The sequence below is a fragment of the Neofelis nebulosa genome, chromosome 6, assembly GCF_028018385.1.
Source record: "Neofelis nebulosa isolate mNeoNeb1 chromosome 6, mNeoNeb1.pri, whole genome shotgun sequence".
Classification (NCBI taxonomy): domain Eukaryota; kingdom Metazoa; phylum Chordata; class Mammalia; order Carnivora; family Felidae; genus Neofelis; species Neofelis nebulosa.
Window position 1 is genome coordinate 31,083,604 of NC_080787.1, and position 25,765 is coordinate 31,109,368.

The following is a 25,765-nucleotide window of genomic DNA, read 5'->3' on the forward strand; positions in this document are numbered from 1 at the left end:
GCCCAGTTGAAACCTGGGGGGCGATAACACCGAGATGTGTTGCCTAGGGTCATTTATCCAGTTATTTCATTGCCGCTGAGTAGATTTCTGGGCCTAAAGAGGATGACACCTAGGAAGAGGTGAGTTTTGGTCTGATGAGAGGGTCAGGTGGTTCAGGTAAGGTCAGATAGGATTCCTTCATAGTGCCATTGGGCAGACTCAGAAATGGAAAATGGCTCAGAAATGGAAAATGAAGCATTTGAGCTTATCCAAAGGATATTCATTATATTTTTCTCCTAGAAAGTCTTCTCCTATTTTTCTTATTTTATTGCTTTGCACACTGTCTCCTCTGTTGGCTAAGCTGGATAACTGAGAGCCAACCTTGGCTCTTCCTCATGACACCCTTTCCTCAGTCTAAACTCTCATGAAGTTCTGTCCATTTGCTCAATTGACATGCATCAGTCAAGCTATCTCTTCTTCCCTTTCATATTTTTTCCCTTTCTTCCAAGCTATTTTCGACAGAGTGTAAGAGTCAACTTTCTAGAATACAAATTTGCTCATCACTCCGTGCTTAAAAATTTCCATAGACTCCAAAGAGATACTAGATGAAATCCAAACTCCTTATAGTACACAGCTCATCTCACTTATGGCACCTAGACCATATCCTGTCTTATTTCCCCTTCTAGTATTCTGTGCTCTAGCCATGTCCAACTACTGGCATATTATCAAATGTGTAATTTTCTGTTATTCCTCTTTAACTTGTATATGTTGTTTTAAGTATGTTCCCTTTCTCATTTCTTATCCCATCTCCTTACATATATTGACATTTTTTTTTGAATTTTTAAAATTTATTGTCAAGCCAGCTAACATACAATGTATACAGTGTGCTCTTGGTTTTGGGGGTAGATTTCTGTGATTTATCACTTACATAAAACACCCAGTGCTCATCCCAACAAGTGCTTTCCTCAATGCCTATCATCCATTCCCCCCCCCCACCCACACACACACCATCAACCCTCAGTTTGTTCTCCACCTTCAAGAGTTCCTTGTGGTTTGCCTCCCTCTCTGTTTGAAACTATCTTTTCCCCTTCCCTTCCCCATGGTCCTCCATTAAGTTTCTCAAGTTCCACATATGAGTGACATATAGTTTCAGGACAATCAGCCCTAGCCTCTTGAAGAAAATCATTCTTCTTGACTATCCACTTTGAAAGGGTGAAAAAAAGCTACTCTTTTTTGCCTCATTTTCCTCTATGCATGTTCATTAATTTCTTTTCCTTCTTTTCCTCCTTCTCCATCACTTCCTCTCACTCCTTCTTCCCCCTCAGCTTCCCCCTCAGCTTCCTCCCCCACCCCCATCTCGGGAGTCTCCCACCTTTCTCTTCCACCTCTTCCTCCTCTGCCAGTTCCTCCTCCTCCTCCTCTCCCTCTTCCTCTTCTTCTCCTTCAACTCTCCCCTCTTCCTCCTTCTCCTTCTTTTTCTTCTTCTCACAACTCTCATAATTGAGCAATTACTCCTCTGTCATCAATTTATCAAGTATTTATTGAGTACCTACTATGTGTCAAAATCTGTCCTAGGTGCTGAGTATATAGTAATGAGAAAACTGGGTATAGTTCCTGCCTTCATGGAGTCTAGAGTATGAGAGAGACAAATCTTAAACAACCAATGACAGTAAAATTACAAATTAAAATATATGATAAAAACAAAAGAATAGGGAATTAGAGGAAGAATAAAAGTATGAGGACACCTGCTTTACACTAAGGGAAAGCATTTACTGAGAAGGAGACATTTAATATGAGACTTGACTGATGAGTTTCTCAAGAAATGATTTTTTGTTTTATTAATTTTTTCCCTATCACTTTCTGTTTTCTATTTAAGTGATTTCCTCTGTTATCTTTATTATTTCTTTTCTTCTGCTTATTCTGAGTTTCATTTCTCTTCTTTTTCTAGTTTCTTAGGCAGGAAGCTGAAATTTTTTACTTGAGACCTTTCATCTTTAGGCAATTTTGTAGTACAAATATTCTTCTAAATATTTATCTGCATCCTGCTATTTCTGAAATGTGCTTTTATTTTTATTTTATTTAAAGTTCAAAATGCTTTCTAATTACCTTTTTTTCTTTGATCCGCAGGTTATTTAAACACGTGTTAACACGTTTCCAAGTATTGGGTGACTTTCCAGATAACTTTCCATTATTTTTTCATTATTTAATTCCATTGTGGTCTGAGAGTATACTTTGTTTGAGACTTATTTTATGGCTCAAAATATGGTCTATCATGGTAAATGTTCTGTGTGCACTTGAAAAATATGTATTCTGTTGAAGTTGAATGGAGTGTTTTATAAATATCAATTAGTAAAGTTGGTTGACAATGTTATTAAAATCCTGTATGTCCTTACTGCTTTTCTGTTTACTTGTTCTACTGATTATTGAGAGCAGTGCTGAAATCCCTGAGTATGATTGTAAATTTTTATGTTTCTCTTTGGAGTGCTACTGTATGTATTTTGAATCTCTCTTATTAGAGGAATACATTTTTAGAATTATACTGCAATGTTGGTGATCTCTAGGGGTTAAACTGTTTCTTCTGCATATACCATCTATGGCTGATATAATCATATTTAAAATTTCTGTTGTAATCAATACCTCACATTTCCAACTTCTTTTTGGATAAGTCTAATTGGGTATCATTTGAGTGCCTCAAATACAGCATTACACAAACCAAGCTTGCCATCTCCTAAATTTGCCCACTTCCTGTATTCTTCATATTAGTTAACAGTGACTAATTTAGCACTTAAAAGAAGCCACATAAGTTGTCTTAAACAAGACATTGAATATAAAAGACATTTGAATAAGGGCAGCACAGAGCTAGTGTAAAAGTATAGCGGTCTTCAGGAAACCAATGTACTTCTATTCTTGTGTTCCTTCACTCTTAAAAATGTGGATTCCATTACACTATTATCTCATGATCCAAGATGGCTGTTGGAGCTCTAGACATCACGTCCAGGTTCCAAGTAGGGTATAGGAAAAAGGAATAGAGGGGCCAAAAATGTGCACACCAATTGTCTTTTTAAGAAACTCTCCTGGAAGTTCCACTTAATAACTTCTAATGCTTGATTAACAATACTCATGGTAACACTGAGTTGCCAGAGAGACTGGGAAATTTAGTCTTTTAGCTGGGCATATTGCTACCCTGAATGAAATTGGGGGTCTGTGACTAGGGAAGAGAGGGAGAGTAGATAGTAGATTGGTAGTACCCCAAGCCCAATAATTTCCTTAGAAGGATATCTAAGACTCATCCTCAGTTCCTCTTTCTCTCTCCTTTCACATCTAAGCAACCACTCATACACTCACTATCCAACATCTGTTCTTTAATTATGGCATCTTGGATCCATTCTTTATTATCTTTCCCAAACTATTCAACAGTCATCAATTTACTCCTATTTCTGTCTTTTTGTCACATTGCTGCTAGAGATATTTGCTAAGTAACAAGTGGTTATACTGTCTTTCTGATTTAAAAACTTCCATTTGCTCACACTGATCATAGAAGAAAATCCAAATTCCCTAGAATGACTTTACATCACAAGCTCTTCTCTATTTTGTATTGCAGTTCTCAAGGTTCTTTCCAAACACATGCACAATCCACAACACTAAGCCTGAGGTCAAGGGAGCCAGGAAGCTGGAGTTCTATCCCAAAAGAATGAAGTTCCAAATCCTGAGCTTTTTGCATATGCCTCTACTTCCCAAAAATGGAAAACAGAACTGGCAGAGGTGGCCAACATGATTGTGTTGGTCCAGAAATAACTTACTGGACCAACTACTCTCTAGAAAGGGACTCATATCATAGGTTGGGTGGAAATAAGATCCTCAACTGAGTGATTGATGGACCTTCTTGATTTCCAGTTTCAGATAAAAATTTAGCTTGGAAAGTAATATGAGATAAGAATGAAAGTGATATTAGGGGCTATTGAAATATATATTGCATTTTTTTCCCAATAAGGAAGTAGCTGATATACATAAATAGTAGATTTTGGAAAATAGAGAAAGGTGCAAAGAAAATATGAAAAATATATAACATTTTCACCACCTAAGTATAAAGTGTATTTATTTATGTTTCATATATATATATATATGAACACGTATATATGTACATTTATTTATATAAGTCTATGTGTTTATTTTTTACAAAGTTGAGATGAAATATAGAACAAAGTTGTAAGTTACTTTTCTTCCCTTTGAATTAGTATTTTGAACATTTTTCCATGCTTCCAAATATTTTCTACAATTTGATTTTCAATTGCTGTATAGAATTCCATTGCATGGATGGAAGAAGCATTCTTTTATTAGATCTCAAGTTGTTTCTGGTATTTGCTATTATGATGAATAATCTTGATATACTTTTTCCTCTGAAGATAACTGATTATTTACTTAGATAAAATTCTAGAAAGAGAATTATTAGATCAAGTTATATAAATATCATTTTATATCATTTGATAAGCTTTGACACATTTTGATAACTTGCCCTTAAGGAAGACTATAATAATTTACACTTTCACCAACAGGGTATGAAAATACTCCCTGTACTCCATATATTGTCATTTAAACATATTATTGTTTTAACATGTCTGCTTCAACAGACGATGAGTAGTTTTCATTTAGTTTATTTATTTGTATTCTTCTGGTTTGAACCAGCTTTTTAAGCCTTTATTCATAATTCTATTGTATTTATAATATATATTTAATATTATTTATTATGATAATATCTTAATAATGGTGACACAATGACAGCAGTAATGACATTTAGTAAGCTTTTACTACATATCTTTCACTGTATGAATGCTGTCATGTATTATACCTTTTAATCTTCACAATCCTATGAGATATATTCAATGATTATCCTTATTAAAATGATACAAGTTTATGAAGATTAAATGACCCACACAAACTCACACAGCTAGTAATGCAAACTGATTAAGAGCTTTGTTTAGAATTTTAAGCATTTGGCTATCATACTGTTTTAAGTTCTCTCCTGGTTTATTGTTCATCTTTTCATTTAGTTAACACTCTTTTTATACAAATAATTTCAAATTTTTATATAGTCCTGCACATTGATCTTTTAGTGTGTTTGTATGTATGTGCGTATAATATTTACCTGATCACTAGAAGATACAATGTTTCTAAGCATATGCTCAAATTTTATATATATAGAGAGATAGGTAGATAGATAGATCTATATATAGGTCTATATATATATATATATATATATATATATATATATATATAGGTCTGTATACAGATCTATCTACCTACCTATCTATAAAATATCTATCTATGTATAGATCTATCTATCTATCTATCTATATAAAATTTGTGCATTTGCTTAGGAACATTGTATCTACTAGTGATCAGATAAATATTTAGCTACATTGCTTTCTAGTTTTTTAATTAGTAATTTTGAGTATGTAACTCTGTAATCCATTAGAAATTTATTTTGGTGTGTGATGTTAGGAATAAAGTACTTTATTAAATAATGCATTTACCATTTATCATATGTGAAGCTATCATATATATATTTTTTGGTGGTCTGATCTTATCATTTTTTCTGTTCAATTGATTTGTTATTGATTCTTTTTTTTTATTTGTTACTAATTCTTACTCCAATATGCTGTCTTAATTATTGCACCTTTAGCCCAGTTTGGTCAAAGTGTTCTTGGCTCTTCTTCCAGGTGGTCTTTAATCAAGCCTCTTTCTTTTTATTTATTTGTTTTTTATTTTTGTAGTTTATTTATTTTGAGAGAGAAGAGAGAGAGAGAGAGTGTTTGTGCGAGTGGGGGAGGGGCATAAAGAGAGGGAGAGAGAATCCCAAGCAGGCTCCATGCTGTCAGCACAGAGCCTGATTCAGGGCTTGATCTCATGAACTGTGTGAGATCATGACCTGGACCAAAATCAAGAGTAGGATACTTAACCTTAACCAGGTTCCCCAAGGCTCTTTTTAGTGGGTTTCTCCCAAGGCTCTGGCTAGCCCAGTTGTACTTTCCTTACTTATAAACAAATTGTCTGGTATTTAGTTGGCCAATCAGAGTCCTTTGAAAACATTTTTTTGCCTGAATGTTGTGTGACTTTTTATTCTCTGGAGATAGAATTGAGAAATTGTTCAGCTGGAGGATCTTACTTGACCCTCTTTGGAGGGTCCCCATGCTTTGGGCATTGGAAAGCAAGACTGGAGATTCACAGACTTCCACAGCATATGGAGACTGGTTGTGTGTTATTTTCTTGGAAACTGCTCTGAACATTCAGCCTCAGTTTTTCACCAGTAATGGTTCTGGTTAATTGATCTGAAAGTTCACCCAGACAGGCATCTGTTAGAAGAATTTGCAATCTCTGCACCAGTATAAGGAGGTATCCAGGTGATATTGAAATTTCCAGAAATGTGTGGAGCAACATTAAGTTAGAGCTGAAAGGACCCTGGAGATGACCTATTCCAATCCTGTCATTTTACAAATGAGGAAAGTGAAACCTCATCCAGCATGCCTTCTGCCCCAGGTGGTTAGTCAGAGAACCAACAATGGAACCCAGGAATCCTGATTTCTAGTGTCATCTCCTTGGCACTTGCTGCCTTCCTGATGTACAATTGTCACTATCATGGACAAGGATTAAATACATCCCATCAACATATAGAGAAGATTTCTCTCATGATTTTTCAAGTGTTTTTCTTTGCTTTGGTTTCATTTACAGGAATAATATTTGGGAAAGTAACATATGAAACTGATTTTTTTTTCAACATAAGTTTTCTGAGCATCTACAATGCACTAGACCCTGTTCTAGTGCTTTGGTGAACAAAAGAAAGATCTCTACCCTCATGAAATATGAACTGCAGTAAGGAGAATTAAACAATAGACAATAGACAAACTAAATCAGAGCATTTTATACTACATTAAAAAGTTGACAGTGTTATGGAAAAAGAAAGAGTTCAGTGGGAATTGGGAAAAACTGACATTTGAGCACACTTCAAGGAGATGAGGAAGTTATCTGTGTATATGTTGGGAAGGGCATGACAGACAGAGGGAATCTGTGATCTTTGAATATGTGTGTACACTCACTCACACCACACATCCTTATGCATACCTTACACAGAGTAGATGCTCCTTGAATGCCTATCAAAGATTAGTGAATACACACACACACACACACACACACACACACACATTTTTGTGCACATGATAATGGAAAATGGGAAAACCAAACATTTCAATCTTCCTCTCCCTTAGCCAAATGGAAGACTTATTTACATGTTGATTTCTTATAGTTACATGATACCATTTGTTGTTTCTGAATTTACACCCAAAGAAAACTATTTTGGGAAGAAACCAAGAAAGGAAGTAGTAGGAGGACATAGATAAAAAGGGAAAGAAGGCATAAGCAAGAGGAAACCTTTCTTCCTGCCCTCCTGGGTCCAGAATGTAGTCCCAGATAGGGTTGAGAGGCTAGGGCAACAGGAGTATGCAGTGAAGAACTGTGGGAGTACCTGAGGCAGATCTGGGTCATACTTGGCCCTTGGCCAGTCCCCAGAGGTTGTCTGACCTGCTGGGAATCCTGGGAGGCAGTCCCAGGCAGTTTCTGGTTTGCTATGCCTGCTGGTTCTGCTGCCATTTGGCCCACGGAACACCCAGGAGAACAATTCTCTGCCTGAATTTTTCTGCCATCTGCTCTACATCCTACCAATGATCAAATGTGGCAACCTGTGAGCATCCAGAATCATGTATGCTTGATCTTTAATTTAATTTACCACTGAGACATCTCCATACCATAACTGGGAAACCTTGTGGTAGGAAATTGATCAAAACATGAAGATGGACACTTCTTATCCATCCATGTTTTGTCATTGTTAATGATGCTTGATTCTTATGGGTTTCTCTGAGATTTGTGAAGAAAAATGAGCAATGAACCAGGAGCAGGGTTGCTCCATTCATCTAGAGCAATATATATTAGACTTCTAGACCTAAATGGAAAGATGACTAGTACAACAGGAGGTGTGGAGATGACACATCACAGGACTGACCACAAAGTAAAATATACTAAAATCTCACGTTCTATATTAAAATTCCTTGCAAATTATGTATAATCCTGTAAGTTAGCATACTTTAATATAAAAAAAAACACCTTGGACTTGTTTTTAAACCAAATAAAAATTTAATTCCATCTTCCCCTAAATCTTCTGGTGCAACTGCTGCTCAGGAATATGTGCTCTAGGTTTATTTATAGACTGAAATATCCTGGAATATATTTGCTATCTCAAGGGAAAAGCTAATTCTAAGTGGAGAAGCATGTATGTCTGAATTTTTCAAAAGACCCAATTCTGGGGACCAAAGTGAAGGGAGTTTTGGGTGAGTTCTCATTAAATGTCATCTGCTCGTTGTCCCTGGTTCTGCTTTGGTTCACTTAAGTTCACAAGATGTGGTTGGTCATTCTACAGGCAAAGATAGAGGAGGCAAAAATTGAGAGCACTCAAGACAGACTAAATACAGCCATTTCTCTTCTCAATGTTCCAGCCTTCACTGACAACCATTAGCTGTTAATTAGACATTTTACAAAAATCTGTTTATTTAAATGCCCACATGTTTGGAGACCATCAGGTTACTGTCAGTATGTTACTGGAGTCAGAATGTTTTTCTCTTGGCTTTCAGGTTGATGTTTGTCAGTTCTGTCATCCCAAGATGACCTCTGCTACTAACAAATCTGACTTTTTTTTTCCTGCATCTATTAGGATCTTGAACACTGCCATGTGAATGTAGATGCTCCCTGTGTTAAATTGTTTTCTGCTGGGAGCCAAGGCTAAGTTCTAGTTCTCATTTATCTGAAAGGAACAGAGGGATCTAAAGTATTGTCAGTGGCTGACAAGATGCCACTTTTTTTGGCTATTTTCCATAGCATTCAGATTCATATCTGAGCTCAACATGCTTTATATGTTTTTCCCCACATGCTGGGACAGGCCTGTTTTTGGAGACAATCTCTGGGAGTGGAGGAAAGAGGCTTGTTTTCACACATGGCCATATGTATAGTGAAATTTCTTCCCCAAATGGTAAAGTTTCCCTGGCAGGGGACATGCTTCACCTTTGGTCAGTCTTCATCCCAGGTCTCTTTCTGAGTTATTTTTCACCTCAACCCCCAACTTTGAAACTGCCTTTAACTGAAAGAAAGACACTTTTTTGATGTTTTTATTTGATTCCTTGGCAAAAGTCTAGCTTATAATTTTTTAATTAAGATGTCTGCATTTGAAAAGGTGGTGACAACTGAGCTCCAGGCTCATCTGGTTTATCACATGCTCCAGGACAGGTTTAGGTTTGGATTTCAATCAGGTCATAACATGAAGTCAGGATCTGTGATAATCTAATTATTCACAGGAACAGAAGATCATTGAAATAAAGGAGACAGTTTAGTCATCAACTCACCCAGTGCCTTTTCACACTCTGCCCTTGGATTGAAATTTCTTACCAGAAGATTAAAATATTGTTTCATGGGATTTGTTTCTTACCTTGCAAGACATCTTTCTTTTTGGTGGCCTTAGTATTTTGACTTATTTAGGCAAATAATTTAGAGTATTGATGGATTCCACCTGGTAGGGGATTTTCCAATACTTAGTCAAAAGGAAGCTACCAAAATTTTGCAACTTGAGAGCTGTCCTAAAAGGCCATCTTTATCTGCCCTCAGAGGGTGCCTGACATCTTCAATCTTGGAGTCTCTGGTCTAAAGCATTATCTCCAGAAGGTAATACTTACAATATAACTGTCTTATCAAAGAGCTCATTCATTCTTTCACAACTCTTAGCTCCTGTTGAGTAGTGGACAGCAGGGTCCTGTGAGACAGAGACTTGGGTCAGCTAAGTTCAGAGGAAGGACGATAGAATCTGAACCCGGGACTCTAGTGGAAGAGTCAGACACAACACAGTAGAGAGAAGTCAAAGTCAGTCATGGAGTCCCAATAGTTTTTTTTTTGCTTTTTTTCCCCCTTGCCTCAGGATACATATCTAGAAAGAAGTTGCTGTAACCGATGTCAAAGAAGTTACTGCCCGTGTTCTCTTCTAGGAATTTTACGATTTCAGGTCTTACATTTAGGTCTTTAATCCATTTTGATTGATCTTCATGTATGGTGTAAGAAAGTGGTCCACTTTCTTTCTTTTGCATGTTGCTGTCCAGGTTTCCCAACACCATTTCTTGAAGAGACTGTCTTCTCCCCATTGGATAATATCCTTCCCTGCTTTGTCAAACATTAATTGGCCATACAGTTGTGAGTTCACTTCTGAGTATTCTATTTTGTTCTATTGATCTATGGGCCCATTTTTGCCCCAGTACCATATTGTTTTTATTACTACAGCTTTGTAACATAACTTGAAGTCCAGAATTATGATGCCTCCAGCTTTGCTTATCTTTTTCAAGGTTACTTCAGCTATTGGGGGTCTTTTGTGGTTCTATACAAACTTTAGAATTATTTATTCTAGCTCTGTGAAAAATGCTGTTAGTTCTTTGGTAGAGATTGCATTAAATATGTAGATTTCTTTGGATAGGATAGACATTTTAACAATATTCTTCCAATCCATGAGCATGGAATTTCTTTCCATTTCTTTTTGTCATCTTGAATTTCTCTCATCAATGTTCTGTAGTTTTCAGAGTACAGGTCCTTCACCTACTTCGTTAAGTTTATTCCTAGATATTTTACTGTTTTGGGTAAAATTGTAAATGGGATTGATTCCTTAATTTATGTTTCTGCTGCTTCATTATTGGTATATAGAAATGCAACAGATTTCTGTACTTTATTGAATTCATGTATCAGTTCTAACAGTTTTTTGGTGGAATCTTTTGGGTTTTCTATATATAGTATCACATCATCTGAAAATAGTGAAAGTTTTGCTCCTACCTTGCCAATTTGGATAACTTTTATTTCTTTTTGTTGTCTTACTGCTATAGCTAGCTAGCTATAGCTAGCATAGGACTTCTAGTACTATGTTAAATAACAATGGTGAGAGTGGACATCTTGTCTTGTTCCTGACCGTAGGGGAAAATCTCTCAGTTTTTCCCCATTGAGGATTAAATTGGCTGTGAAGGGTACATATATGGCCTTTATTATGTTGAGGTACACTCCCTCATCAAAATAAAAAGCTTCCACACAATGAAGGAAATAACAAAACTAAAGGCAAACTACAGAATGAGAGAAGATATTTGCAAATGACATATCTGATAAAAGGTTAGTTTTAATCCAAGATATATAAAGAACTTATAAAACTTAACATTCAAAAAATAAGTAATCCAATTAAAAAATGGGCAGAATACATGAACAAACATTTCTCCAAAGAAGACATCCAGATGGCCAACAGACACATAAAAAGATGCTCAACATCACTCATTAGGGAAATACAAATAAAAACCACAATGAGATGTCACCTTACACCTGTAAGGATCACTAAAATCAACAACACAAGAAACAACAGGTATTGGCACAGATGTGGAAAAACAGGAGTCTTGCACTGTTGGTGGGAATGCAAACTGATGCAGCCACTGTAGAAAACAATATGGAGGTTGATCAAAAAGTTAAAAATAGAACTACCTTTTGATCCAGCAATCACACTACTAGATATTTACCCAAATAATACAAAAATACAAATTCAAAGGGATACATGTACCACAGTGTTTATAGCAGCATTATCTACAATAGCTAAGTTATGGAAACAGCCCCAGCGCCCATCAACTGATGAATGGATAAAAAAAGATGTGCTATATTTATCACATATATCCACACACACAATGGAATATTCCTCAGGCATAAAAAAAGCTCACCTGAACCAATGTATACAACTAGAGAGCACATACATCAGCATAAATACCCCTGTAAACAACAAAAGATTGGCAGAACAACTTCACAACAAAAGGTAGAGAAGAGGCCAAATCAAAGAAGGTAGAAATGATGATGTGGTTTGAGAGTGAAATGGACCTTGGCAGTCCACAGTGGAGAGGGAATTGGGGGCACAGAAGGGTGAAAAATAGACTATCACATCAGGGAGCCCACACAGGGAAGACAAATCTCCATAACATTGGTTTTGAAAGTGAGAGGGACTAAATCTCGTGAGTTCTTATAACCAGTGGGGCTTAAAGCCTAGAATTTAAAAAATTGCTGAGCTTCACTCTGGGAAAGCTCTAAGGGCTTTACAAGTGGAGTTCCCACACTTAAAGAGACAACAAAAAAGTTAGTGGAAATATAGTGTGGAAGCAGTAGTTTGAAAAACACAAAGGACAGACAGAAGGGAGAGTTATTTACTCATCTCAGAGCATGGCCTGGAGAGGCATGAATGGTGGGGAAACCCCTCCAGGAGTAAAGGAGTTGACAGGCACCATTTCTCTCTCCTGCCCCTCAGCATAAACACAGAACCACCTGCAAGGCACCCACATGTGCTACCTAACTTGCTTATACCTAGCCCCACCCGACCCGTGCTTCAGCAGATCCACCCTTCCCAGTCACATTAGCCTTAGTCCTATTGTTGTGAGCCCCATACTACAGAAGGCCTGCACAAACCCCACCAATACCTTATCTCCTGACCCATGTATTTTGTGGGATCCCAGTTCTAGTGATGCTGTGGCACAGCAGGTATTATCTCCAAGGAGACCAGCACAACCTTGTTAAGACATGTCTCACCCCTGTCTGGCACCAAACACTGCCCACAATGGGCAAAGAGAGCCTCTGCAGACAACTTTATTTAATGAAAAAGCAGCCAGGACTGAACAGAAGGGCACACACAACACACATGGGAGACACTCCCTGAAGTGCCAGGTCCTGGGGAACAAGGTAGAGTACACTGCATTATAGGACCTCTTATTCATAAAGCCATTACCTTCAAGAAAAGACATAGTTGACTTTCCTAACACTCAGAAACAGACACAGCAGAAAAAATGAGGAGACAGATGAATATGTCCCAAATGAAAGAACAAGACAAAACCACAGCAAGAGACCTAAGCAAAATGGGTATAAATGATATGCCAGATAAAGAATGTAATGATCTTAAAGACAGTCACTGAACTTGAGAAAAGAGTGAGGACATCAGTGAGACCTTTAACAAGGAGATAAAAAAGAACCAGAGATAAAGAACATAATAAATGAAATAAAAAATACATTTGATGGAATAAATAGCAGGCAAGAGGAAGCAGAGGAATGAATTAATGACCTAGAAGACAGAGTAATGGAAAGCAATTAAGCTAAGCAAATGAGAGAAAAATAATTATGTAAAATGAGAATAGACTTAGGGAACTTAGTGACTCCATCAACCATAACAATATTTGCATTATAGGGATCCCAGAAGAAGAGGGAAAAAAGAGGGCAGAAAATTTATTTGAAAAAATAATAGCTGAAAGTTTCCATAATCTGGAGAAAGAAACAGATATCCAAATCCAGGAGGGATGGAGATCCCCTAACAAAGTCAACCCAAGGAAGTCTACCTCAAGACACATACTAATTAAAATGGTAAATAGTAATGATAAAGAGAAAAATTTTTAAGCAGGAAGAGAAAAAATGATGGTTACATACAAGGGAAACCTCAGACAAACAAAAACTAAAGTTCATGACCACTAAACCAGCCCTGCAAGAAATGTTAAAGGGGACTCTAAGTACAAAGGAAAGACCACAAGTGAGAGTATATAAGAAGTTGGAAGACAAAAGCAGTAAAAATAAGTAATTCTGTAAAAATAAGTTGAGGGATTCACAAAATAAAAGTATATAAAATATGACTCCATATACCTAAATTGTGGGTTGGGGGAAAGAGCAAAGAATGGTTTTAAAATTAAGCAACCATCAACTTCTGGTATACGGAGAAGATATTACATATAATCTTAATGGTAACGACACACAAGAAAAGAGTAATAGATATGCAAAGAATAAAGAGAAAAGAATCCAAGTGTATCTCTAAATAAAGCCAACAAACCATGAAAGAGTGCAAGAGAAAGGATTAGAGAAAAAGTATAAAAACCACCATAGTGGTGCCTGGGTGGCTCAGTCAAGCGTCCAACTTTGGCTCAGGTCATGATTTTGCAGTTCATGGATTTGAGTCCTGCATCAGGCTTTGTGCTGACAGCTCAGAGCCTAGAGTCTGCTTCAGATTCTGTGTCTCCCTCTGTCTCTGCCCCTTCCTCTACTCTTGCTCTTTCTCTTTCTGTCTCTCAAAAATAAATAAACAAAAAAAGAAAAAGAAAAAGAAAAGAAAAACCACCACTGGGGCACCTGGGTGGTCAGTCGACTGAGCATCCGAGTTCAGTTCAGGTCATGATCTCACAGTCCATGGGTTCGAGCTCCACTTTGGCCTCTGTACTGACAACTCAGAGCCTGGATCCTGCGTCTGATTTTGTGTCTCCCTCTCTCTTCTCCTCCTCAGCTCGTGCTCTGTCTCTCTCTCTCTCTCTAAAATAAACACTAAAAAAAACCTAAAAATTTTTAATGCTTATTTATTATTGAGAGACAGAGAGACACAGAGTGTGAGCAGGGGAGGGGTAGAGAGAGGGGGAGGCACAGAATCTGAAGTAGGCTCCAGGCTCTGAGCCATCAGCACAGAGCCTGATGCAGGGCTCGAACTCACAAACTGTGAGATCATGACCTGAGCCGAAGTCAGACGCTTAACCGACTGAGCCACCCAGGTGTTCCAACATTAAAAACAATAAAAAAAACCACCACAAAATAAGTAACGACAATAAATACATATCTATCAATAATTACTTTGAATGTAAGTGGACTAAATGCTTTAATAAAAAGACATAGGGTGACAGAGTGAATTAAAAAACAAGACCCATCTATATGCTGCCTACAAGAGGCACATTTCAGATCTAAAGACACCTACAGACTGAAAGTGAGGGAATGGAGAAATATTTATCATGCAAATGGATGTCAAAAGAAATCTGGAGTAGCAATACTCATAACAGACAAAATAAACTTTATAACAAAGATTATATCGAGAGACAAGTACACTAATAATAAAGGGGACAGTCCAATAAGAAGATATAATAATTATAAATATTTATGGACCCAATATGAAAGCACCCAAACATATAAAACAGTTAATAACAAACATAAAAGAACTAATCAATAGTAATATAATAATAGTAGGGACTTTAACACTTCACCTACAGTAATGGGCAGATAATCCAAACAGAAAATAAACAAGGAAACAGTGACCTTGAATGACACACTATACCAGATGGATTTAACAGATATATTCAGGATATTCCATCCTAAAACAGCATAATTCGCATTCATTTTTAGTGCACATGGGACATTCTCCAGAACAGACCACATATGAGGCCACAAAACAAGTCTCAACAAATTCAAAATGATCAAAGTCATACCATGCATCTTTTCTAACCACAACACTATGAAATCAACCACAAGAAAATATCTGCAAAGAGCTGAAATACATGGATGTTAAATGACATCTGACTGAACAATGAATGGGTCAACCAGGAAATCAAAGAAGAAAGCAAAAATTACATGGAAACAAATGAAAATGAAAACACAACAATCAAAAATCTTTGGAATGCAGCAAAAAGATTTCTTAGAGGGATGTTTATAGCAATACAGCTTACCTCAAGAAGCAAGAAAAATCTCAAATCAACAACCTAACCTAATACCTAAAGGAGCTAGAAAAAGAACAACAAACAAAACCCAAAATCAGCAGAAGGAAGGAAACAATAAAGATTAGAACATAAATAAATGACATAGAAACTAAAAAACAATGGAATCCAGGAGATGGTTCTACGCTTTTTTTGTGTTTTAGTTTTTATTTAAATTCCAGTTAGTTAAATACAGTGTAATATTAGTTTCAGGTATTCAATATAGTGATTTAACACTTCCATATATTACCAGGTGCTCATCAGGACAAGTGCATGCCTTAATCTCCATCACCTAATTTCACCCATCCCCCTACTTATCTCCATTCTGGTAACCATAAGTTTGTTCTCTGTAGTTAAGATTCTGTTTGTTGGTTTCCCTCTCTCTCTTTTCCCCTCTGTTCATTTGTTTTTTTTCTTAGATTCCACGTATGAGTGAAATCATATGGTATTTGTTGTTCCCTGACTGACTCATTATGCTTATTATGTTTAGCATTATACTCTCTAGCTGATTTATGTTATTAGAAGTGGCAATATTTCATTTTTTATGGCTGAGTAATATTGTAATATTATATATAATATAATAAATATAATATAACATAATATAATATATAATGTATATAATATTATATGTATATTCTTTATCCATTCATGGACACTGAGGCTGTTTCCATAATTTACCTGGCTGCTGTAGGTGCTGCTGCTATAAATGCTATAAACATTGGGGTGCATGTAACCCTTTTAATTAGTATTTTTATATTTTTGGAGTAAATACCTAGTAGTAGTGTGATTGCTGGATAATAGGGTAATTCTAGTTCTAATTTTGTGAGGAACAGCAGATGGTTCTTTGAAAAGACCAATAAAATGGATAAACCTCTCTGGCCAGATTCATTTAAAACAAAAGACAGAGAGAGGTTTCAAATAAACAAAAATCACAAATAAAAGAGGAGATATAACAACCAATACCACAGAAATATAAGCAATTTTAAGAGAATAGTAAGAAAAAATATACGCCAACATATTGGACAACCTAGGAGAAATGGATAAATTTCTAGAAGCATATAAACTACTAAAACTGAAGCAGGAAAAAATAGAAAATTTCAGCCAATTGATTACTGGCAGTGAAATTGAATCAGTAATCAAAGAACTACTAATGAACAAAAGTCTAAGACCAGATGGCTTCACAAGCAAATTCTGCCAACCTTATTTATTTATTTATTTATTTATTTATTTATTTATGTTTATTTATTTAATTTGAGAGAGAGAGACAAAGCACAAGTGGGAGAAGGGCAGAGAGAGGGAGAGAGAGAAAGAGAGACAGAATGCCAAGCAGGCTCTGCATTGTCAGTGCAGAGCCCAATGTGGGGCTTGAACTTACGAACCATGAGATCATGACCTAAGCCGAAGTTGGACACTTAACCAACTGAGCCACCCAGGTGTCCCTCTACCAAACATTTGAAGAAAAGTTAATACCTATTCTCAAATTCTTCAAAAAAGTAGAAGAGGAAGGAAAACTTCCAAGTTCATTCTGATACCAAAGCCAGATAAAGACACCACTAAAAAAGAGAACTACAGGGCAATATATGATGAACATAGGTGCAAAAACCCTCCAGAAAATATTAGCAAACTGAAGTCACCAATACATTAAAAAACTCACTCACCACCATGAAGAAGGATTCATTCCTAGGATGGGTGTTTCAATATTCAGAAATAAATGAATGTGATACACCACATCATTAAGAGAAAGGATAAATTCTATGAATGGATAAAGAAGATGTGGTTTATATATATAATGGAATACTACTTGGCAATGGAAAAGAATGAAATCTGGCCATTTGCAGCAACGTGGATGGAACTCGGAAGGTATTATGCTGAGTGAAATAAGTCAGTGAGAGAAGGACAGGTATCATATGTTTTCACTCATATGTGGATCTTGAGAAACTTAACAGAAGACCATGGGGGAAGGGAAGAGGAAAAAATAATTACCAACAGAGAGAGAAGGAGGCATACCATAGGAGACTCTTAAATACAGAGAACAAACTGAATGTAGATGGGGTGGTGTGGAGGAGAGGGGAACATGGGTGATGGGCATTGAGGAGGGCACTTGTTGGGATGAGCATTGGGTGTTTTTTGTAAGCGATGAACCATGGGAATCTACCCCAAAAACCAAGATCACACTTTACACACTGTATGTTAGCCAATTTGACAATAAATTATATTAAAAAAACGAGAAAGGATAAAAACCATATGATCATTTCAATAGATGCAGAAAAGGCATTTGTCAAATTACAACATCCATTCATAATAAAAACCCTCAACAAAGTAGGGATAGAGGAACATAATAACCTCAACGTAATAAAGACCATGTATCAATAGAGATGTGAGATTGATATCTGTCTGGGTCTTTAGTTAAGAGATGATAGGTCTAGATGATGGTGGAGACTCTGAAGTGGAAGTATGTTGCTCCTGTGGGACAAAACTGTACTCACAGCCCATACTTAAGTACTTTCCATATCTATATTTCATTATTTTCTATTTCTTTTTTTTTAATTTTTTTTTCCAACGTTTTTTATTTATTTTTGGGACAGAGAGAGACAGAGCATGAACGGGGGAGGGGCAGAGAGAGAGGGAGACACAGAATCGGAAACAGGCTCCAGGCTCCGAGCCATCAGCCCAGAGCCTGACGCGGGGCTCGAACTCACGGACCGCGAGATCGTGACCTGGCTGAAGTCGGACGCTTAACCGACTGCGCCACCCAGGCGCCCCATTATTTTCTATTTCTAAACAGTAATAAAAATAAAACTTCTATCATCTTTCTTTGTCCCTACTTCTGACACACAGAAGAAAATTGAACAAGGAATTAAATAGTTTTCATATTTATACTTGCAACTTGCACGTCCCATTTTCCTGCTAGTTAAGGAGAAAAGAGGGTGTACGAATGACAGAACTGCTTACAGCCATGTGAGAGTTTAAAACTGTATACATGTACACTCTCCTCCTCTAGTGCAAATATGGGGCTGAGTTAAACACTTGGATCTCAGTGAATTTTTGGAATGTTTTTACTTTTAACCTCATGATACTGATCTTCTTTGTTACACAGAATGTCCTGTGATTTACCAACATAGTAGATACCTTTCTGAGTTTCTTGATTTATATTCTCATATTGGTCAGGATTTCTCTATTGGCCAAGCTTAATCTTTAGATTGATTTTTTTTCATTACCTACTCATGGAAAGGTGGAATTTGTAGAACTTTGCCTCGGTTTCTTAGTGCAGTGGTAGAATACAACCTTTGAATTTAGGCAGATTTTATTTGGAGCCCAGCTCTGTTGCTGACTAGCTCCAAGATAACAGGCAATGCTTTAACCTCTCTGAAGCTGGGTTGCTGCATCTAAAAATTAAGGATGAAATAAAGTTGTCATAGTGTTGTTGCAGGGATTAAATTTTATTATACCTGTGAAGTGCTTAGCACAGTGACTGAAACATACAGGTTCAATAAACTGGTCATTGTTGTTTATGTCGTTAATGTGAACTTTAATGTCTTTTCTAGTGACCAGTTCAATTCAGTCCCACCAGCACTTTGTAAGAACCTTGTCCTTTACACGGCCCCACACTAGGGGCACATTCAAAGATGCAAAAACCCTACTTAACATCCTTAAAGAATTCTCTCTAAGGTTTAATCACCATTATTTCCTACTTTATATTTGCATGTGGTACACACCCCCTTCATCCATTCAGGGGAAATATTTTTAAAGGTTTTTCCAATCTTTGGATTTGGGGAGATTTTTGGTCTGTGGTGATGGGGCATTCTCATTCTATGTTGCCATCTGGAACTCTTTGTTCAGGCCTTGGTCAGGGAAAAAAACCCCACTAACTTAGGAAAATAACATTTGGCAGGAACTTGGCAACAATAACCCCTTTGTTGCCAGAATCCTTGTTCACAGTGTGGGTGGCTCAGATGGCACTTAATTAGATGCATTTTCCTATAAATTCTCAGCAGTATGCTTATTTTTACTGGTGGCTAATAACTACCCTATCTCTAAGGCAACAAATTTTCACAGCTTGCAGAATAGGGAAATCAGCATGTATGAGTAACATTTTGCTTTTGTTAGTACCCAGCCCTTGTTCCTCATTATTCTCAAGTGACAATAAATTTATCTATTACTTTTTCCCACTTAGTGCTTTGTCATTCAGTACTCTCTTCCTACCTGATAGACCAATATACCTATATAATTTTTAAAAATCTTACTATTTTGAGTGCCAACCATAAGTCATGCACTGTACTCCAACCTTCATATTAATGATCTAGTTTAATCTTCACAACTCTTTGAGGTACGAATTAGTATTCTCATTTAAAAGATCAAGAAAACAAAGCTCAAAGATGTTAAGTGCTTTGCTGTAAGTCATTCAGCTGGAAAGTGATGGATGTGAAGATTTCATCTGAAAGACCTGTTTGATGCCAAAGCCCATGATCTCTCCTTCACACTTCATGGACTTAATTAAGAAAAGGTGCTATCTTGTTTTCAGAGAGTCTAAACTTACCTCTCACCAGGCAACGCATTTCTAGAAAATTATTAAAAACATGTTAATGATAGATGTATAATGCGTCTATTCATCTTCACACCTCACCCTTTTCTGTCTAGTGCAGGAACATTAGGACCATAATGCAGAAAGAGAGAGGGCAAAGTAAATCCCTCTTCCTCAGTTATGGTGTGGTGCCAGGGAAAATATTTACATTTATTTTTCTCATGTTTTTGAATATCAAAAGATTATTTACATAAAAACATGGTTTCTTAGGCACAGCATTTTATATATCTGAAGACAAAAGTAAAAGTTGGATGAAAGTTATGAATTGGAGCAAGGAAAAACAAGAGATACATTAGTTGCTTGCCCTTAAAAATATCTATGGTTTCCTATCCTGTCTGTTTCCTTATAGGTATAGCCTATAAGCCAAGTGGGAAGGAGCATATATGTTAGCAGAACAATGTATTGCACCAACATTTTTCTATATTTGCAGCTTTGCCTACTATGCTACATGTCAATAGATTTGTCTAAATACCTTTTTGGCCTTCATTATAAAGGATATTTTTCTAGGCTTAGAGTTTGGAAAAAAATTTCTTTCAGCATTTGAAAAATGCCATTCCATTATCTTTTGGATTCCATTGTTTCTTTTGAAAAGTTAGCTGTTAAGTATAATTGTTGCTCACTTGAATGTGATGTATCTCCCTCTTTAATACTCCCAGCCTCCATCCCTGGCTTTTTCAAAGAGTTCTCTTTGGTTTTGATTGTCAGCATGTTGACTTATGCTGTTTTCAGCATGATGTAACTCTGATGCATCTAAATGTGTTTTCCCACTTTGTATTTAACCTGTTTCAATTTTGTAGAACTTCTTAATTCTGTGGATTAATGTTTGTACCATTTTGGAAAACTTCTTGGACAATTTCTTTTCAAATATTGCTTCTCCTTTCTCTCTCTCTCTCTTCTTGCTCTCTCTTCTCCTGGAACTCTAATTACATATATATTAGACCCTATCACTTTTTTTCTCTCTTTACTTGTCTTTCTACTAACTTGTTTTTTAAATCACTAATTATCTCTACTGTTTTGTTTGGTTCATTGTTGGGTACATTTGTAATTCTTAATTTTAATAATTATTTTTAGCATTTTTAGCATTTTCATTTTTTATCAATTAAAAAAATACATACTCCCCATCTTTGTCATCTACTCTTTTGACTGTATTAATCATACTTAAAAATTACTTAAAAATTCTTAAGTTACTTAAGAACTTAAGAACTAAAAAAAAAGTTACTTAAAAATTCTATCTAATAACAACAGTATCTAGATTACCTGTGGGTCTGCTACTTTTATCTATACTTGCTTCCTGATTTTCATTCATTTGGTCCTATTTATTAACAATCCTGATAATCTATGATTGTAGGCTGGATATTGTTTATAAAAATTGTAGATTCTCTGAATTATGTTATCTTTTCTCACAGAGAATTTACTTTTCTTCCAGCAGACAGTTACATAAGGGCAGATGATATTGACACAATAAAGGATTGAAATGCTTTGTGTCTTTATGTGGGCTAGTCTATTTCTAGTTTTTTTTTTTTATTACTAACAGGGCCTAGCTCTTTAGGTGTTTCTTTCTTGTCTGTTGTGCCATGTTTTGGAAAGCTCTGCTAAGTTTTAGCTCTGCACTAAAACATGTGTTGTTTTGGAAAGCTCTGCTAAGTTTTGTGGCCTCTTAGCTGACACCGTCCTATTGGCTTTTTGGACTCGCATTGTACACAGGTTAGGAACTGACAAATATCTCAAGGTGAAATGCAATACAAAATGTTGTGCTCACTGATCTGTGGTTTCTGTTTCTCTAGATTCTTGGCTTCTCCAGTATTGTTGCCTTGGTAGTTCCTGGACACCAATTTCATCTCCACTGTGCTGTAACAACTGATAAAAGCTCCGAGTCTCTGCTTTCTGCTTGTGCTGGAGTGTTGCTTAAAGATACAACAAATGTGTCAAGGCAAAAGGCAAGGAAAAATGTTGAACTCACCTGTGTTTTCTTTTTCTCTGAGATCCTGGCCCTCAAGTCATGTCTGACTTGGTTGTTGTTTATAATCTTTCAACAATTCATTTTGTATTTTGTCCAGCTTTTATAGTTGTTCTCAAAAGCATGGTTGGATTGATAGAAGCTACCCCATCAGAGCCAGAAATGAACATATTAACAATTTTGAGATAGAAGTTCTGTTTCTTTTCTTTGGTCTCATTTAACCTACTCAGATAATGAAATCTATGTTAACTAGGTCATAGTACTGAAATTAAAATGAGAAAAACTGTGTTTCATTCCAGAATCAAAAGTAAAGTGTTTTGTGATGATGGGTCTTGTTGTCTCAAATCTGTAAAACAGGCAGAGAGTAAGTATAATTACCAAGGCTACTGAAAATATTTAAAGGATATATATATATATAGAGAGAGATTTTTTTTCTGAAAAAAACTTTATTATTCTTTCTCATTCTAAGATAGTTCAATGTAGGAATAGAGAAATGACTTCTTAATTAAAAATCTTACTATAAAAATAAGCAGCAGCAATCATTTTTGCACTGTGTCAAGACCATGTTCACCATCTATCCACCCAGAAAAGAAAACTGAAAAATGGAATGAGCAAATGTTAATTCAGGGTGAAACTATAGTCAGAGCGCAACTTGTATGGAATTTGTAATATCCTTACAGGTCTTGGTTTGCACAACATTTGAAATAGATTTCAAGATGTTTTCTAATAGGAAAGAGAAATGTATTTATTTATAGAGGTAAGTCTTACCTAGATCATGTGTGATCACTTCAGACACCACAAGAAGTTATGAGTAGATATGTGCCTGTTAATTTGAGCATTGCTAAGCACACAAATAGGCGAGCCATTAATATACACAATCTTGTTCATTTTAGTAAGCCAAAATTGAGTCAACTTTTTTCTAGGTTAACCTAATCTTAAAATAACACTTTCATCTCTTATTAATAGGCTAGTTATTATCTAATGTTTTGCTGTGGGTTCAGGGCTCCAGGAAAAAGCATGCTTTGATTATAGGGTGGTTCAGTTTGTGTTGACTCATTCAGAATGGGACTGGGCAGAGTTGTGGTCTGTCTTAGGTCCCAGCTGAGATAGGGCTCATCAAATCCTCAGTCCTATTTATATCATGCAGGAGAAGGTACAGAATTCTTATAATTGATTTGGCAAGAAGCATAGTGTGGTTGTGAACAGGGGAGGGAATAAGCCATCTGAAAAATATTTTTTCTTTCTTCTAGTCTCTAAGATATTTTGCCCTATTATTAATCTATGCTCTGCACTACAAGGAAAATCAAGATGTCTGGGAGATTAATTTCAGAGCAGATGTACACCTTCAGACTCCAAGTTCAGTGGCCCTCCATTCATTTAAAAATCTCTCCAGGTTTAGGGACTTAATGCCCCTCTCACTTTGACAAGATCTTGTGGACTTTTTCTTGCATATCAAGAAACAATCAAGGGTACCCAAGTTATTATTATTTTATTTTGAAATTGCATAAGTAAAAAGGAAAGAGCACAGGCAGCCTCAGGCCTCAGGGAAGCAAAGATGTTATATAGCATATGAGATCACGTTAGCAGTAGACGCCTGCAGCTTCCTGTACTAGGACGCAGACAGTATGGTCAGGAGCTCTCCTATATGACTCCACTCCTCTTGATCTCTTAGTACTACTAACACACATGTCTTTTTTATTAATGCAGTTTTTAAACAGGTATTTATTGAACACCTACCTATGAGCCAGTGATGGTTCTAAGTACCAGGGATTCACAAGCATAAATACATAACAGATTTGTCTTATTTCTGCATCATGTAGCTGCTTGCTGATATCCCATGCCATTCATGGATTCTATCCACTGCCTTCTCTCTTTCAACTGTCTGTGTCCTTCTCTATACATAGCACAAACACTTCAAACCAAAAGATACGGTAGTTCCTGCCAATTGATTATCTGTATTAAGAATTCATGTTGAGCAGAACACTTTTTCCGGGCTCCCTTCTGGACCACCTTTGCGCCAGACACCCATCTTTGACCCAGTCAATATGGCCAGGGTGGTGAGGTTCCAAATGTAATTGTATAAGAATACTCTCATCAGGGGGCCTTGAATGTGGCAGGTTGCAAGTGTTCTTCAGAAAGAGTCTGTTTACACCATACATACATACATACATACATTGTCCATTGTGGATTAGTAGTGACATTCCAGGCAATACAGAGCCAAGCCTGTATTGCTAGATAAACCATTCCACTTGTTTCTCTGAAACTTACAAGCAAATTAAAAAAAAAACAACAAAATTGTTCAACTCTTGTTGAAATTCTCTTCTGACAATTACAAGGGTTTAGAGTGCTCATGAGGCTGATGGGAATCTGCTGGCCAATCTGATGGCATCCCCATCACCAGGAAAAGGCATATTCCTATAGAAGAGAAGACTGAAAGCCATCTAGACCCCAGCCATGGTATAGAATGCTAGAAGGGTCTTACCATGGGTAATTCTTTGAGGGACACTTAACGAATGACAGGGTGATAGGGACATACTGTACATGCTTAATGGATTCCTTGAGGGTAGGTTGCACAACTGTGGCACTGTTGACATTTTGTGAAAAGTAGTTCTTTGTTGTGGGAGTTCAGCAGGTGCCTGCAGCTTCCTATACTTCCTGGGCACTGTAAGGTGTTCAGAAGTACCCCTGGCCTCTACCCACTAAATGCCAGTAACACCTCCCATCCTCAAGTTGTGAAGGCAAAAATGTCTCCACACATTGCTCAATGTCCCTTGGGGGTGCAATCACTTTCAGTTGAGGATCATTGCTTTAGAGGGAAGCAATTTGTGATTGAGAGGCAAGAATTCAGTGCCTTTAAATTGTGTATTAATGAAATCCAACCCCAGACTTTGAAAATTTGCTACCAAATTATCAGCAATAACAACAACAACAACAAAAAGAACAGCTTTAAGGCTCCATCCCAGGTGCAAAGATTTTATACCATGATTCGCAATGTCAGAGCAATTACTTGAGTCTTAAATTTTAGGACAAATATATTTTAACATCTAATGAGTCACTCTTTGGGGGACAATATCTTACTTTTGATTCCCCACTCATTCTTTTATTTTAATTTGCTACATCTCTTTGGTCAAATCTTGTATTATTGGTTAGTAAACGGTGCACCTGGTGAATTATTAGTGGCATCATTTAAGACCCTGACAATTTTATCTAACATGTTTGGAAGCAGGGCAACCCTGGAGTTTCTTGTTAATGTGATTTCAGGAAAATGTAAACAAATTCAAGGCCAACTGGGTGGCTCAGTCAGTTAAGCATACAACTCTTGGCTTGAGTTCAGGTCATGATCTCACAGTTGGTGGGATGGAGCCCCACATCCAGCTCTGTGCTGACAGCAGAGCCTGCTTGAGTTTTCTCTCTTCCTCTCTCTGCCCCTCCTAAGATCATGCTCTCTTTCTCTTTCTCTCTGAGAATAAATAAATAAACTTAGAAAAAAAAGGAAAATGTAAGCAAATTCATACATTTTACTGGCACAAAATTAAAGAAGGAAATTGGCCTGTGTCCACTGAATATAGAGAAATGCTGTCACTACATGGGATCAGGGAAGATCTGAGTTAGAAGCAAACC

At 36.7% G+C, this 25,765-nt stretch overlaps 1 long non-coding RNA gene across 1 annotated transcript; it reads left to right on the forward strand.

Annotated features, from left to right (window-relative positions):
- Positions 1 to 22,470, forward strand: LOC131513889 (uncharacterized). The gene is made up of 2 exons (XR_009262868.1): positions 1 to 119; positions 21,972 to 22,470. It is a non-coding gene; the product is annotated as an uncharacterized LOC131513889 (long non-coding RNA).
- The last annotated feature ends 3,295 nt before the right edge of the window (positions 22,471 to 25,765 follow it).